This window comes from Ochotona curzoniae, unplaced genomic scaffold (genome assembly GCF_017591425.1).
Source record: "Ochotona curzoniae isolate NIBS_2020 unplaced genomic scaffold, NIBS_Ocur_1.0 contig_2278, whole genome shotgun sequence".
NCBI classification, from domain to species: Eukaryota; Metazoa; Chordata; class Mammalia; order Lagomorpha; family Ochotonidae; genus Ochotona; species Ochotona curzoniae.
The window spans coordinates 31,561-46,406 of record NW_024465397.1 but is presented as its reverse complement, the minus strand read 5'-3'; the positions used below and the strand labels follow the sequence as shown (position 1 = coordinate 46,406).

At 42.9% G+C, this 14,846-nt stretch overlaps 1 pseudogene; it reads right to left on the bottom strand.

Moving 5' to 3' along the window:
- Positions 1-1,570: 1,570 nt before the first annotated feature.
- LOC121151081 lies at positions 1,571-14,422 on the bottom strand (annotated as a pseudogene).
- Between the last annotated feature and the right edge of the window lie 424 nt (positions 14,423-14,846).

Sequence of the window (14,846 nt, the reverse complement as noted above, 5' to 3'; positions counted from 1 at the left end):
ATTTGGGGAATGAATCACCAGACGGAAGACCTTCTCCCTGTCTCTCCTTTTAGCTCTACAAAATCCACCTTTCAAACAAAAATAAACAAATCTGTTAAATAAAACCCATTAAGCAAACAGTATAGAATTAATATTCCTCAACACAATCAAAGCAACAGATTAAAACCCATAGCTAGCATCATACTGAATGGAGAAATATGGAAAGCATTTTATCAAAATCCGAAATGAGCAAAGGAGGCCGGCTTTCATGCCTCTATTCACTACAGCCGTAGCAGTTTTAAACACAGTTCCTTGGTGACAAAAGGAATGGAATTTGGAAAGGAGAAAATCACATTGCTTATACATAACATGATTCCTTACCATAGGGGAGCAAAAAATTTACTAACAGAGAAACATCTACAACTCACAGGAGAGTTTGATAAAATTGCAGTATATAAAATCAACATACAAAAATCAACAGACTTGTATAGAAAAATAATGCAGTAGTCAAGAAAGAACTGTTAAGAGCAGTCCAAAAAACAAAAATTAACCCCAAGTGCAATACCTTGAAATAAACGTAGCCAAGAATGTGAAAGAAAAAATGGAACATGACAAAAGTAGAGAGTCTTCTACATTCATAAACTTCATCAGTGTCACTTAACATCCACATTACCCAAAATAATCTACAGGTCCGGTGCAATCCCAGTCAGTATATTTCGCACATTCTTCTCACCAAGCAGTTCAGTTGTGACCGTTGTAACCAGCTCAATAGTGAACCAGCATCTGTCCTTCTCTGTAAAACTTGTGTCTCAAGTAAAAATACTTTAAAGATTGATGCTGAAATTTTAATTCTAGTGATCCTGAATTACTAAAGCAATCTTAAACAACAAAAACAGGGCCAGAAAATGCCACAACAGCTTAGTTCAAATTCTAATACGTGCAGTTCTCATTCAAAATAGCTGGGTACTGGCATAAAAAAAAATATCCCTGCAGATGAACAAAGCTGAGCAGAAGTCTGAGAAATCAACCAACACGTACCTAAAGCCAACTAAGTCTTGAGAAGAGAATGGAGATCACTGGGGATGAAGGACACTCTTCAACATATGGTGCTCCGAAAACTGCACATACACATGCAGACGTAGGAAACAAGGAGCTTACCTTGCACCGCATCACAAAAATCATCTCAAATGGATTGAAAATGCAAATCTCTGACTGGAGACCATCAAACTCCTACAGGAAATCCGTTGGGAAACACTGAAAGGCATAGGTACAAGCAACTACATCTTGAAAAATACACCAAATGGACAACTAAAGCAAACATAAGTAAATCGGGTTGCAACAAGCTAAGAAAATTCTGTACTGAAATGGAATTTTTTTTTCCTTCCAACGACTACTTTAAAGAGGCAGCCACAGGAGGAGAAGGGATGCAGGCTGGTGCTGTAGCAACTCCAGGAGCCACAGAGGAGGGACAGTGTGAGGCAGGCGTGTTGGGAAGGGTGGCACCAAGTCTCTGGGGGCTCTACGCGGCTGTCCGACAGTCCCTGGGAAATCTGCAGGGTGGCCAGACTGGGAACTCTCATGTGGGCCCTGGGCAGCCCTTGCGTCAGGGGCCTCAGGCCCTGGTCCTTAGGTAACCCTGACAACACGGGATGTAGTCAGAGCCCCCAGAGCTCAGAGGTCTGAGGGTCCAGTATGTCCTCCTTGGCTTGGAGCTGCCCGTACTCCTGGCAGGGCCTGTCCTCGTCCTCTTCGTCATCCCCCAGCTCCCAAGGGTTCTGTGTGAAGGGTAGGGCGCCCTGGGCCTCGGAGAAGCGCAGGCGGTACATCAACTGCACCCACTTGCCGAACTCGCGTTTGCGGGTCTCAGGCAGGTAGAAAGTGAGGCCCATGCAGAACTTGACCTTCAGTTGCCGCAACCTCTCCGTGTGGATGAAGAGCTGGATGAACTGCAGGGGGAATCGTCTGGGCCAGGGAAAGGGCAGCCTCAGGTGCTGACATCTCCCTCTTCTTCCTCATCAGGAGCCATCCCTTCTGGGTCTTCATTGCCTTTGGCTCTGTTCCTTAAACAAAAACACACACAAAAATGGGAGCCCGGTGTGGTAGCCTAGTAGTTAAAGTCCTCGCCTTACATCCACCGGGATCCCATATGGGTACTGGTTCATGTCCCAGCTGTTCCACTTCCCATACAGCTCCCTGCCTGTGGCCTGGGAACGCAGTGGAGGATAGGCCAAAGCCTTGGGACCCTGCACCCATATGGGAGACTCGGAAGAAGCTCCTGGTTCCTGGCTTCAGATCAGCTCAGTTCCAGCCAATGTGGCCACTTGGGAGGAGGGTGAGCCAGGGACGGACGATCTTTTCTGTCTCTCCTTCTCCCTGTAAGTCAGACCAGGTCCGTCCATTTCTGGCCCTGTGGACCCCTTGGTTCCCCGCCCAGGGCTGGTCTCCCTGAGGAGATCAGAGGTCCGAGGTCAGGCAGGGGCGGGACAATCACCATAGGAGCTGCAGCTGTCTGTCTTCCTTGGCGGGGCTGGCCAGCAGCAGCAGGTCTGGGAGCTCCAAGGCCGGGCTGGGGACTGCCACCTTCATGGTCACCTTGTTGGCGACTTCTCCCGAGCGGGTCACCGCTCAGGAGGTAGTGCTGCAGCGGCCCAGGGCCGGCCTGTGGGAAGGCTGCATCCAGGGGGCACTCTGCTCCATCCAGGGCTGGCTCAGCCTCCAACCCCGCTTCATCGCAAAGCCCCCGCCCCTGGCAAGCCACAGAATCAAAAGGAGTTTCAATGTTTGCACCATATAGAGAATTAATATTCAGGATCTATAACGAGCTGGAAAAACTCAACAAACATAAACGATTTAGTTAAGATACAGGTAAAGGACATGAGCAGTCATTTTTCAAAGGATGAAATACAAATGACAGACAGATACATGCAAAACATTCATGCTCACTAGCCATCATAGGAAAATGCAAATAAAAGTGTCTCTGAGGTTTCCTTACATTCTATTTAAAATGACCATCTGCTGAAAATAATAATTTCAAAAAAAAAAAAAACCACAATAAATGCAGTCAAGAATGTGGGGGAAATGGCACCATAATCCACTGTGAATGGGGATGTAAACTCAAAAAACCATTATGGACCACACTTTGAAGATGTCTCAGAAATCTGAAAATACATCTGCCATGTAATCCAGCCACTTCACTCCTGAAAATTTACCTAAAATGAAATCGTCTATGAGAGGATATTTATACACCCAAGTTTATTGCAGCACAATTCATGATAGCTTAGACATGAAATCAACTCAGATGACCAACACTGATGACTGGATTAAAATATGTGTGTGTGTGTGTGTGTGTGTGTATACTTGAAACACAGCTCAGTCATAAAAAAAGTCTAAAAGTCTATCTTTAATCAGAAATGTACGCAACTGGAAATCATTATGCTTAATGAAATAGGCCAGTATCAAAGATAAAAAATCATGTGGTTTTTCTTTTTTCTGATTTGTGGCAATTAAAATAGAACATAATATAATGTAAGAATGAAAAGGTTATGTTATGATATGTTGTGATATGGTTTATTTTTTGGCATATATTTACACTTCATTAGAAATGTGGTGCTCTGGTCTTATTGTTTACTCTTGTGATTTTTGGCAAATTAAGCTTCTGAGAAGAAATTGTATTAAAATTACAGGCTATTTAAGATATGAAAGAGAAGGTGATTTATTCCTGTGGAATGAAGACAGTGAGGGAAATGTGCTCGTCTTTCTGGATGCTCGCCTTCTATTATTGATGGTGGGAATGTAGTCTAGTTCAACCACATGGGAAACAGTAAGGAAAGTGCTCAGGTATTTGAACATGCCCCTTGTGATACAGTTATCTCATTAATGGGAATTTATACTACCTTAATAGAATCATATTAAAGTTAGTTATATCCCCATGTTTAATGCATATTATTTTCACCATAGCAAATATTTAGAATCAATTCACACTTCTGTCAATGTGAAAATCTATAATGTGTCATAAATATGTATTTAAATACATAGATAGATATTTATATGTATATAAGTGGAATATGGAATACTACTAAATCATAATAAAAATGAGATTCTCTTGCATTTTAATGAATAAAACTGAAATCCATTATTGTAGCACTCAGGTATGCTTTCCTCATACGTGACAGCTGATATGCAATACAAAAATGTATTAGAATCAGGTAATCTCTTTGAGATATTATTTCAATTCTCCCCATATTTATATTCCAGGAAATTGTGACCCTTCTAGTTTTAGTTTTGAAATATTAAGAGCATGGGCCCGGCACGATGGCGCAGTGGTTAAGGTCCTCACCTTGCACGCCCAGGATCCCATATGGGCGCCGGTTCTAATCCCAGCAGCTCCACTTCCCATCCAGCTCCCTGCCTGTGGCCCTGGAAAGCAGTCAAGGACGGCCCAAAGGCTTTGAGACCCTGCATCCACATGGGAAACCTGGAAGAGGCTCCTGGCTTCAGATCGGCATAGCACCGACCATTGCGCTCACTTTGGGAGTGAATCATCAGACGGAAGATCTTCCTCTCTGTATATCTGCCTTTCCAATAAAAATAATAAATTAAATCTTTAAAAAAATATTAAGAGCAATCAAAATTAAGCCACTAAAACGGAAGTGGATTAAAATTACATGTTTGAACATCTGATGAAGATAGGAGAGGAAGAAAGAAGGAGAGTTGTAAGAAGGGTTGTTTCTTTCAAGGACTTTGCCTGTGGACTGCATACAATCTGTTTTGTTTACAAACGTTTTTGTTATAATAAAATGATAAAATTATACAGTATGATGTCACAAGAACGTTTTCCAATGTGCTATTCAAAGCTTAACGCAGTTAACAAGGAATGCATTCCACAGAAAGTACAAGTCAATCACAAAGTAAATGAGTTTGAAAAATATTAAAGTCTAGCTCTTCAACTGAGGTGGAGACAGACTTTGTTGAACGTGAAGCCTAACTGAAACTTGATCTAACTTTACACTAGAGGTTTTGGAAACAGAGGATTTGATCAATGTGTGGACATCTGCAGTGATAAATAGAAGCACTAGAACCTAACAAGGAGTGCCACTGATGGGCATTAAGCCTTTTCAGATTAGACTGAATGCAATGTGATGGCCCTATCACAACATGGAAACCCCAATATTCAGAAAAGTAACTGACAACATCTTTACCATGCCCTTAGCACTTAAAGTGTCTGTCCTACTGTTGGGTTTGTTCGTAGTTTTGAATTCAAATAATAGAGGTCCATAGCTCACTTATGAGATCTGATAAAGAGTGATTGTGAGAGGAGTAAATTGAGGTAATTATCACCACAAAACATTTCTTATGTAAGCATTTGGAGTCATTTCATATCCAAATTACATTACATCTCTCCTAAGCACACACACTTTGGTTTACCAGAAGGCACAAAAATGGTGAGTTAACTTCTTTAAAGTCTCAACACATTAGGTACATAGACAAAATTTAACAGATATTGAGATAAGACATTTTGATACAATTAAATACTTTAGAAGATAATGTTCCTGAAAGCCCATTGGACTCCCATTACAGTACACTGGAACAGCCTGCTGTTTACTGAAGTCAGGACTATCAAGGCAATCTCCCCGCTGTTGGTGTAACTTAAGGATGCTCTCACAGGACTTGTGATGGTGAGGACCACCTGCTTTCCATTGTGAAATACAGCCTTTTACTCTCTTCAAGGAAATATTGTTTCTGAAGCAGAAAATCTTGCTTCGTGTCTGTCTTTCTCATTCTCAGATCAGTGCAATCCAACAGAACTTGCTGTTACCCTTAACAATATTGATGTTTGTTGCCAGTGTGCATGTCACCAGCCTCACACAGACATTGAACACTAGTACTGTGAATGTGACAGAAAATATAATGTTATTTTCTATTAGATGATTAATATTGAAGTTAAGTTTGTCACATATGGTCTCTAACAGAAATGAAACATTGGATTTAAACTTTCAGGTGATATAGTATGTACACTCCCTTTGTATTAATGCATAGATTGAATAGTATTTTATCAAGTTAAAAAAGAAAGAAAAAAACTGCATATAAAATTGGCATCATTAAACTGCTTGTAAATTTTAGGAGGTTTTTTTTGGTTGACTAATTTCATGAATGCTAAGTATGATTTTTAAATGATATACTTGATGATGATCGCAATTTCATTGCTTAAATCTTAATTAACTTATACAGAATCACAACACAATAAACTTCAACTTACAGCAAAGCAATTAATAGATAAGGAATACATTATTATACATGCCAAACGTTCATGTCATCTGATTTAATGCACATTTTGTTTTGTGAGTGAATTTCTTTTTTCCTAGTTTAATGTTTTCAAGAGTAGGAATTACAAATATTTTCAGATATAGCAACTGTTATAAATCCTAACACAAGGATCATCGATAGAGAAGGGTTAGATGAGACAGATAACAATCTTATATCTCATTTCCAAATTTCATAGGCATTCAGAAGATCCAGAATTGCTTTATCTATACACATGGTTGGTTTCAGAAAATTACTAAGCATTAATTCAGTTCTCAATTTTATGTGTCACTAGAGGAAAGTATGTCCAGGAGGCTAAAGTGTATTGCAGTGTTTGAGATTCTGTTTCCCTGTCTTGAGCATCAGTAGATCCACAGCTGATTTGACTCAGGGCTTAAAATGGAACAGATTTGCTGATTTCAATTACAGGAGGATAACAGGGAAAAAGGAAGAAACTTCGATCCCAGTGGAGAGCTACAAAAAAAAAAACCAACAAAGGAATCAGGGAGTACCCACAAATTTCTTTAGGGCAGGAAGTTTATACTAGAATTTTCACACTCTCCATAGAAGGTGGAGGTTTATGTGGCAGAGTGAGTACAATGCACCTGCGACTGTTGCAGTATATCATTTTGTAACTGTCGGGATACATCTTAGTAGGTTGTGGGGCGATGTCTGTTTCAAATTTCAGAAGCTCAGAATCTTCTGAATAACCTGAGAGTCCTCTGTGAGAGGGCTCTGTGCTTATACTGAAAAGATCAAAGATCCTATGTGTGCTTCAGGGGGCTGCATGGGTGGGGTGCACAATCAATGTGGGCTCATGCTGTGCAGCCACTTCAGCTTAGAGTAGAGCAGTTGTGGCTGGGGCCCCATAGATAGTGGCTAAAATCCTCACTTTGCCCATGCCAGGATGCCATATAGGCACCAGTTATAATCCCAATGGTCCTACTTCCCATCAGCTCCCTGTCTGTGGCCTGGGAACGTAGTCAAGGGTGGTTCAAAACCTTGAGACCCTGCCCCTATGTGGGAGACCCAGAAGAAGATCCTAGCTCCTGGCTTTGGATTGGCTTTCATTCCATTGTGGCCACTCCATTGCACAATCAGTGGATGGAAGATCTTCTCCACTGTCTCTCCTCCTCTCTGTATAACTGACTTTCGAGTAAGAAAAAAGAGAGGAGCTGTATCTGATCATGAAGGCTGACATGATGATACACTTCTTACTGCTCATGACAGCAGAGACCTACAAATAACTTGGGTGTTGTCTGGGAATTTGTGCTACTTTCAAACACTGGCCATTGCTCGATGTCCACACCCAGCACACCTTTTTGAATACCCCCTGAAGTAACAGTCATCTTACTAGGCACAGAGTTATATTTCAAAGAACAAAGGAATCAGAGGACAAAAACCAGTAAGTGTTTCCACAAATGTCAATAGGAAAGCAAAAATAAAAGAAGACATTATGATGCCAGAAAGATAATATAAAAACATTTTAAAATGTGATGTGACATAAGAGCATCATGGGCATAAAATGACGTCATGAAGAACCACTCATTATAATACTAGAAGGGAAATCAACGGAGGGGGAAGGGAACTTGGAACTGTATCGCAGAATAAAAAACTAGTATGAATACAAACAGATGAATGAAACGCCTGCAAAGGAAATCAAAGGAAGGATGATATGGTCACTCAACAATACAGAGAAGCAAGTGCATGAGCTGAGGAAACACATACATCACATTGACGAGAAATTCTCTTGGAACATATATTGATGTAAAAATGAAACTGAAATATTAGAAATAAAGAATTCCTATGCCAAAAATGTAACGGCAAGCCTTCACATACACCATGGACAGGAAAAAAAAATGAAACTGTAGCTTACATATTAGAAAGCATATCAATCATATCAAAAATTAAGTAGATGGGCCCAGAGCAGTGGCGCACTGGTTAAGGTCCTCGCCTTGCACGCCACGGGATCCCATATGGGCGCCGGTTCTATCCCGGTGGCCCCGCTTCCCTTCCAGCTCCCTGCCTGTGGCCCAGGAAAGCAGTCGAGGACAGCCCAAAGCTTTGGGACCCTGCACCCGCGTGGGAGACCCGGAAGAGGCTCCTGGCTTCAGATCGGCATAGTATCAGCCGTTGCGGCTCACTTGGGGAGTGAATCATCGGATGGAAGATCTTCCTCTCTGTCTCTCCTCTCTGTATATCCGCCTTTCCGATAAAAAAATAATAAAAAATAAATCTTTTTTTTTATTGTTGTTTACATTGTATTATGTGGTACAGTTTTATAGGCGCTGGAGATTCCCCCCACCCCTCCCATACCCCTCCCCCCATAGTGGATTCCTCCACCTTGTTGCATAAACACAGTTCAAGTTCAGTTGAGATTCGTTCCTTGCAAGCATATACCTAGCATAAAGTCCAGCGTCTTATTGTCCAGATAAGTTCAGTGGCCTCTTGGGGAGACCTTCTCTGGTCTGAAGGTAGGTCTAACAAAGTAAAGATCCGGTCAGTTAAAAGCCCCAACAAGGCATCAGTATCAATATACAACATTATGGAATTAATTGACATAGTATTGGGTAAACAATATGTTAAAAATAATGCAAGTTCCATTCTTCAAAACATCTGGGTTGAGACAGTGTCAATGACAGGTTCAAAAAATAACAAACAACCAAACAAAAATTACAGGTTAAATCAAGGCAAACATGTGGTATCTAACCTTTTGGGATTCGCTCATTTCCTTTAGCATTATAGTTTCCAGTTGGGCCCATTTAGCCACAAAGAACTGCATTTTGTTTTTTTTTTAATAGCTGAGTAGTATTCCATGGAGTAGATGAACCAAAGCTTTCTTATCCAATCTTCTGCTGATGGGCATTTCGGTTGCTTCCATGTTTTTGCAATTACTGATTGTGCTGCAATGAACATAGGGATGCATGTTGGTTTGTCGTAAAACAGGTGTTTTGAATATATTCCTAGGAGTGCTATTGCTGGGTCATATGGTATGCAGATTTTGAGTTGTTTGAGTGTTCTCCAGACTGATTTCCATAAAGGCTGTACCAATTTGCAGCTCCACCAGCAGTGGAGTAGGGTTCCCTTTTCCCCCGCATCCTCGCCAGCAAGCGTCGTTGGTGTTCTTGTTTATGTGGGCCAATCTTACTGGTGTTAGGTGGTACCTCATCGATGTTTTAATTTGGATTTCCCTTATTGCCAGGGAGCTGGAGCATTTTTTCAAATGTTTGTTTGCCATTTGGACTTGTTCCTTTGTGAAATGTTTGCCCATTACTCGTGCCCATTTCTTGAGTGGCTTGTTTGTTTTGGTTTTTTGGGAACCCACACAAATACAGCCAATTAATCTTTGACAAAAAGACCAATGACAACTCAAGCAAGTGGGAAGGCCTCTTTAGTAAATGTTGTTGGGACAACTGGCTGATAGCCTGTAGAAACAAAAAGATAGACCCACATCTATCACCATACACTAAGATCCAGTCTACATGGATAAAAGACCTAAACCTACATCCAGAAACCTTCAAACTCTTGCAGGAAAATGTAGGAAATACCCTGCAAGACCTAGGAGTAGGTCCCGACTTTCTAAGAAGGACACCAAAAGCAATAGCAGTTGAGAACAGAATAAACAAATGGGACCTCATCAAACTAAGAAGCTTCTGTACAGCAAGGGAAACAATCAACAAAGTAAAAAAGCAACCCACAGAGTGGGAGAAGATCTTTGCACACGATATAGGCGATAGGGGGCTAATTTCCAGGATATACAAAGCACTTCAAAACAACCAAAAAATAAATCTTTAAAAAAAAATTAAGGAGAAACGTCAAAAAAGTCATTTCCGATTATTTTGCTCTACCAAACATGCATGTCTTTGGAGTTCCTTAATTGTGGATTAAGAATGCCTTAAAAAAAACTATTGAAAGAGATAATAGCAGGTTTCTCTAATTTGAAGAAATATAAGCGTATCAAAGTAAAGGAAACATATTACACAGAACTCCTAACAGACATGACTAGAAAAGATCTTCACCGTGATGAAGTCATTTCAAAGCCTCTGAAAACATTTTAAAGTAAAATATAAATGAAAGATTCGAAGATACATGTAAGTGAAATATTAGATTCCCTTCCATGAGGCTCACAGTTGATTTCTCATAAGAAATTGTACAGGCTAGGAACGAATGGAGAAATGCTGTCCACATACAAAAAGAAAAAAAGAAAACTGTCAACACAGAATACTGTACCTGGATAAACTGTCACTTACATACAAAGATTAAATAAACACCTTCCAAAACAATGAAATTTAAAGAACTTCTCATCACTGATCTAACCTTACAAGTGAATCTTAACAATATGCCTGAGACAGAAGAAAATGGTCAAGATCATTTAAGGTGTGCAGGCCGTAGATATCTATATAAAAACTACCAACTACATACAAGGGAAGAATTCCTATACCTGTACAACTGTATTTCAGAAATGATTTAAAAATAAATGAGTAAGCTCAAAAAGTGGAAATGTTACTGTTTCTCAACTAAATGTTGTATATAAATAGCCTGAATTCTTAAATGAAAATATACAGACAGGCCAAAAAGACCCATGGATTTGCTACAAGCAAGAAAATACCACACTAATAAAGACACACAGAGCTTCTTTATTAGTATACATCAGTGAATGTGAAAGGTTGGAAAAAGATGTTCCATGCTAGCAGAAAGCCAAAGTAAGCCGGAGAAGCCATCAAAACATCCAGCCAAACAGGTAATTATCAAGTAACTCTTATATTTACCTTTACACTGAAATTACTCATGTTTTTCAAAAAACACTTTTTTGGCTTAATGGGTGAAGACAGTACATTTTGAATTTGGAAAACTTGCGGCTCACAATGCTAGATTCTTGAAAATAGACTCATTCCTCTAACCGACACTTGCCTTTGGTGCAGTGCCTATCCAAGTGCTGAGCAACAACAGCCTGATTAAGTATCTGATAACACTCTCACATAGGAGACGTCACAATTGAGATGTCAGGAATCAATTTATTCCTGTTTCTACCGCAATAACACCACACTCTGGCAAGGGTGGCATGCTCATTCAGTTGTGTAAGAACGAACCTTTTGCTTTCTTATTACTTTTATAAAGAAATCCAGACATTCTAAAAAAAGCATACCACTGAATAACTTATCTCCGATCTTGTGAACATGATCTTCCATGTAATACAAGACAGGTTATGAAGGCTCTGAGAAACTTGAGAGAGAACGTGGAAACAATGGTCTTACCCACTTTCCTGTAGCCCTTGACCCTTTGTGCCATAATCAACTATGTAAAGATTGTCAAAATAAAATAATTAAAAAAGAAAAAAGTCAATTGACCTAACTCAGCTCTAGGGGGCAAAATGGCTTGTGAAATCCACCCTGTTTGCACATTGCCAGTCTGTGATCTGCTGCCCTGTCTCTCTGCTCCTGATCAAATCAAATAAACCAGCAGGACAGGCAGTTTTTGTTTGGGTTCACTGACTTAGCTCTAGATAGACTTCCTTTCCCTCCTGTTTGCTGCTGTTATTCCGGCTGCTGGTGCAATTTGGATTGCCACTCACCTAATGCTGCTGGAGTACCAGCCACTGCAACATCACACCATTGTTTCTGCTGCTTCCCTGTCAGTCTCCAAGCACCCCTCTGCTGTTGTTGTTCTGTCTTCTCCTATTTCCTGGAATGTGCCCTCTCTGCTTCACACTGGCTAATATTTCTCCATCTTTTTAAACATGTCCTTACCCTATCCCACCGTCTTGATTCTCTCAAATTGGGAAATTTAAGCAAGATCTATGTAACTCTATCAATGACCCAGATAAGTACATCAGCATCTGAGAGAGGATCTATGCCCTATATAATATGAACAGGAGGAATTTTAACTTGTCTTAAATGAAACTATCTGAGAGAAATAAGCTGGGATGTGCAAATGGGATATGCATTTGTGCATTCTAACCAAGGAGAAATATCCCAACTTGGGGAAATGTCACTCCAACCATTAACAATGAATGGGAGCCTAAGGAATCTGCTTAACAATTGGTGCCAAAAGTGCTTTCTCCATTGTATTATACAAGGCCTGGAGGTGCTCCAATAGAACATGTGCCCAGCTCTCCTTGTGATATCAAGGAGCCAGAGAGCTGCTGTCATACTCAAAACAAATATAAACACCATAACTAAATATACTCTGGAATGGGTCCCTGAAACCTCAGAGGGAGAAAATTTTATTAAGAGAAGATCCTAAACTAATCTTCCCCACATGTACAACACAGGCTCCAAAGATCTGTTAAAGGAAGGAAAACAGACAAGGTTTTCTTTTCCACAGGCACATTGTGGCTGCAGGGTACACTGCCTGCACCTGATTCCTAATATCCCTGTCACTTTGTGTAACACTGAAGACATCCTGTAGCTGCTGACTCCAGAGGGAAGGATGCATTCAGCATGGGCCAGGGCAGTGTCAGGGACACCTCTGGCTCCTCCTGGACAGCCCCACAGAGCAGCACAGGCCCTGACCTCCCTGCCTCAGCTCTGGGGACACATGGTATCAACTCAGGACCCAGTGATATTTCAGACACCTAAACCCCGGCTCCTGTGCCCCAACATGAGAACAGATGAACTGAGCATTAGTGTACCTCCTAGATGGCTAGAATGAAACTGACCCCTCAGGTGATGTTGGTAAGAACTGAGACTAGGGAGCAAAGATGAGGTCACCAGCAGGGTCCCTGGGGACAGGGGATGCTCTCCAGAAAAGTGGTGGCAGGAGATGCCCTGTGTCCCTTTCCCTTAGACCTCTTGCAGCTGAGGACACAGTGCTGGACCTTTCTGATGGGAGATTCAGTCACCACCACCTCTCCCCAAGAGGACACATGCAAGGCACCAGCTGGGAGGCACAGCTGGGCTTCACCAGTCCCTGCACACGCCTGCACATGGGTCTGCCTCTGCCACTCCTACAACTGGACAAACTCACCTCTGTTCTGCAGGGCTGACCCAGGCTCAGGTCATCTACAGCAGCAGCCACTGTGCAGGGGCCCTGCTCATCATCACATACAGCAGGGTGGTGCTCCAGGTCATGCTGCCCTCTGTGCCCACAGACATATGGGCACCAGGTTGGGCCTAGAACCTCCACACTCAGCTGCACTCTGGGTTCTTCTTGGGCCCACAGTCCTTGCCTCTGCCCCTGCCCTGCTCACACATGTGAGATGGGATGCCCATAAAAGGGTCTTCTGAGCCTTGCTGGTGACCTCAGGTGGCTGGAGGGGATCAAACGCCCAGCCAGGGGTTGGCCACAACCCCCGGGACAGTCAGGAATGTTGGTCATCTGTGTGGAAAGTGGGGGTTGCAGGTGTGCTCGGCTCCTGGGTGCAGTGAGCCAAGGGCAGCTGTTCGAGCTGGGCAATGAAGCTCCAGGCATGGTCTGGTCTCTGCCCAAACAGTGACATCAGCAGAACACCAAGGCCTAGAGCCCATCCTGCCTCCCCACCAGACGCACATCTGGAGGCTGATCCCTCCCCACAAGAGCACATCTGGAAGCTGCCCTGCCTGAGGCTCAACCAAGCCTTGTGATTCAAAGCTTCTGAGGCAGAACTGAGGAGCAGGGGAGAACAAGGTGATACAGGAGAGGTAAAAGGTCCTGCATGGGTTAGAAATTGGAAGGCCTGGGCCTTCCCACTGCTGATACATCCCTTCCCTTCTCCTGCCCCATGGAGAATGGGCCCACCTTCAGGAGGCAGGAGGCAGCGTAATTTGGCTACTTCATGCTTGGAGGCCTGCAGCTGCTTGACTACAAAGTTATTGTCCTGGGCCCAGGCCTGCTTCAGGGTCTCCTGGAGGAAGTCTTGGAGGTGGCCCTGGAGCATTTTCAGCAGGCGCTCTAGGCAGGAGGGAGGATGTCAGGCTGGGAGGGGCCATGGGGATGGTCTAGCACCCATCGCTGCTCCAACCCCTGTCCCTGTTCTAACAAGTGCTGGCTGCGGCCCTTCTCAGACACCTTCCCAAGGGGCCCAGAGCTTGCCAGGCCTCCTCATCCCCACCTAAAACCCTGTTCACTGTACATCATGGTACACTGGCTACTCTACCCCCAGCACCCTGGCATCTTCAGGCCCTGAGTACTTACTTCGGTTCAATTTCAAGGTCACATAGGCCATGGTGGTGAGCATGTGTGCCCTTTCCAGTATAAAGTTGTCCCAAATCCATAATGCCAGAGGGAGAGGACCCCACCCATCCAGGCCTGAGCAGGGCCCCTAGAGGCTGTAAGGTGGGCAGTGACCCTGTTCCCAGCACAGAGAGAGATGCCAGGAGGCTGCCTACATGAAGCCATAGCTCCTATGTGAGGATCTCATCTCACCAGTAGTTGGGGCCCTGTCAGCCACATCTGAGCCCACTGTACATTGGGTGTGCAGAGCGTTCCTTCTGTGTCTACTGGAGCTAGGGGAGCTCAGGCACACTGTGGGCAACTTGACACAGGAGTGGGAGAGCCAGGCACTAGAGCAGGAGCTTCCTGTGCAGTGGGTTCCCCATGGACACTTACCGCATCCAGAAAACACTGTGTAAACCAGGGTACAGTGCATT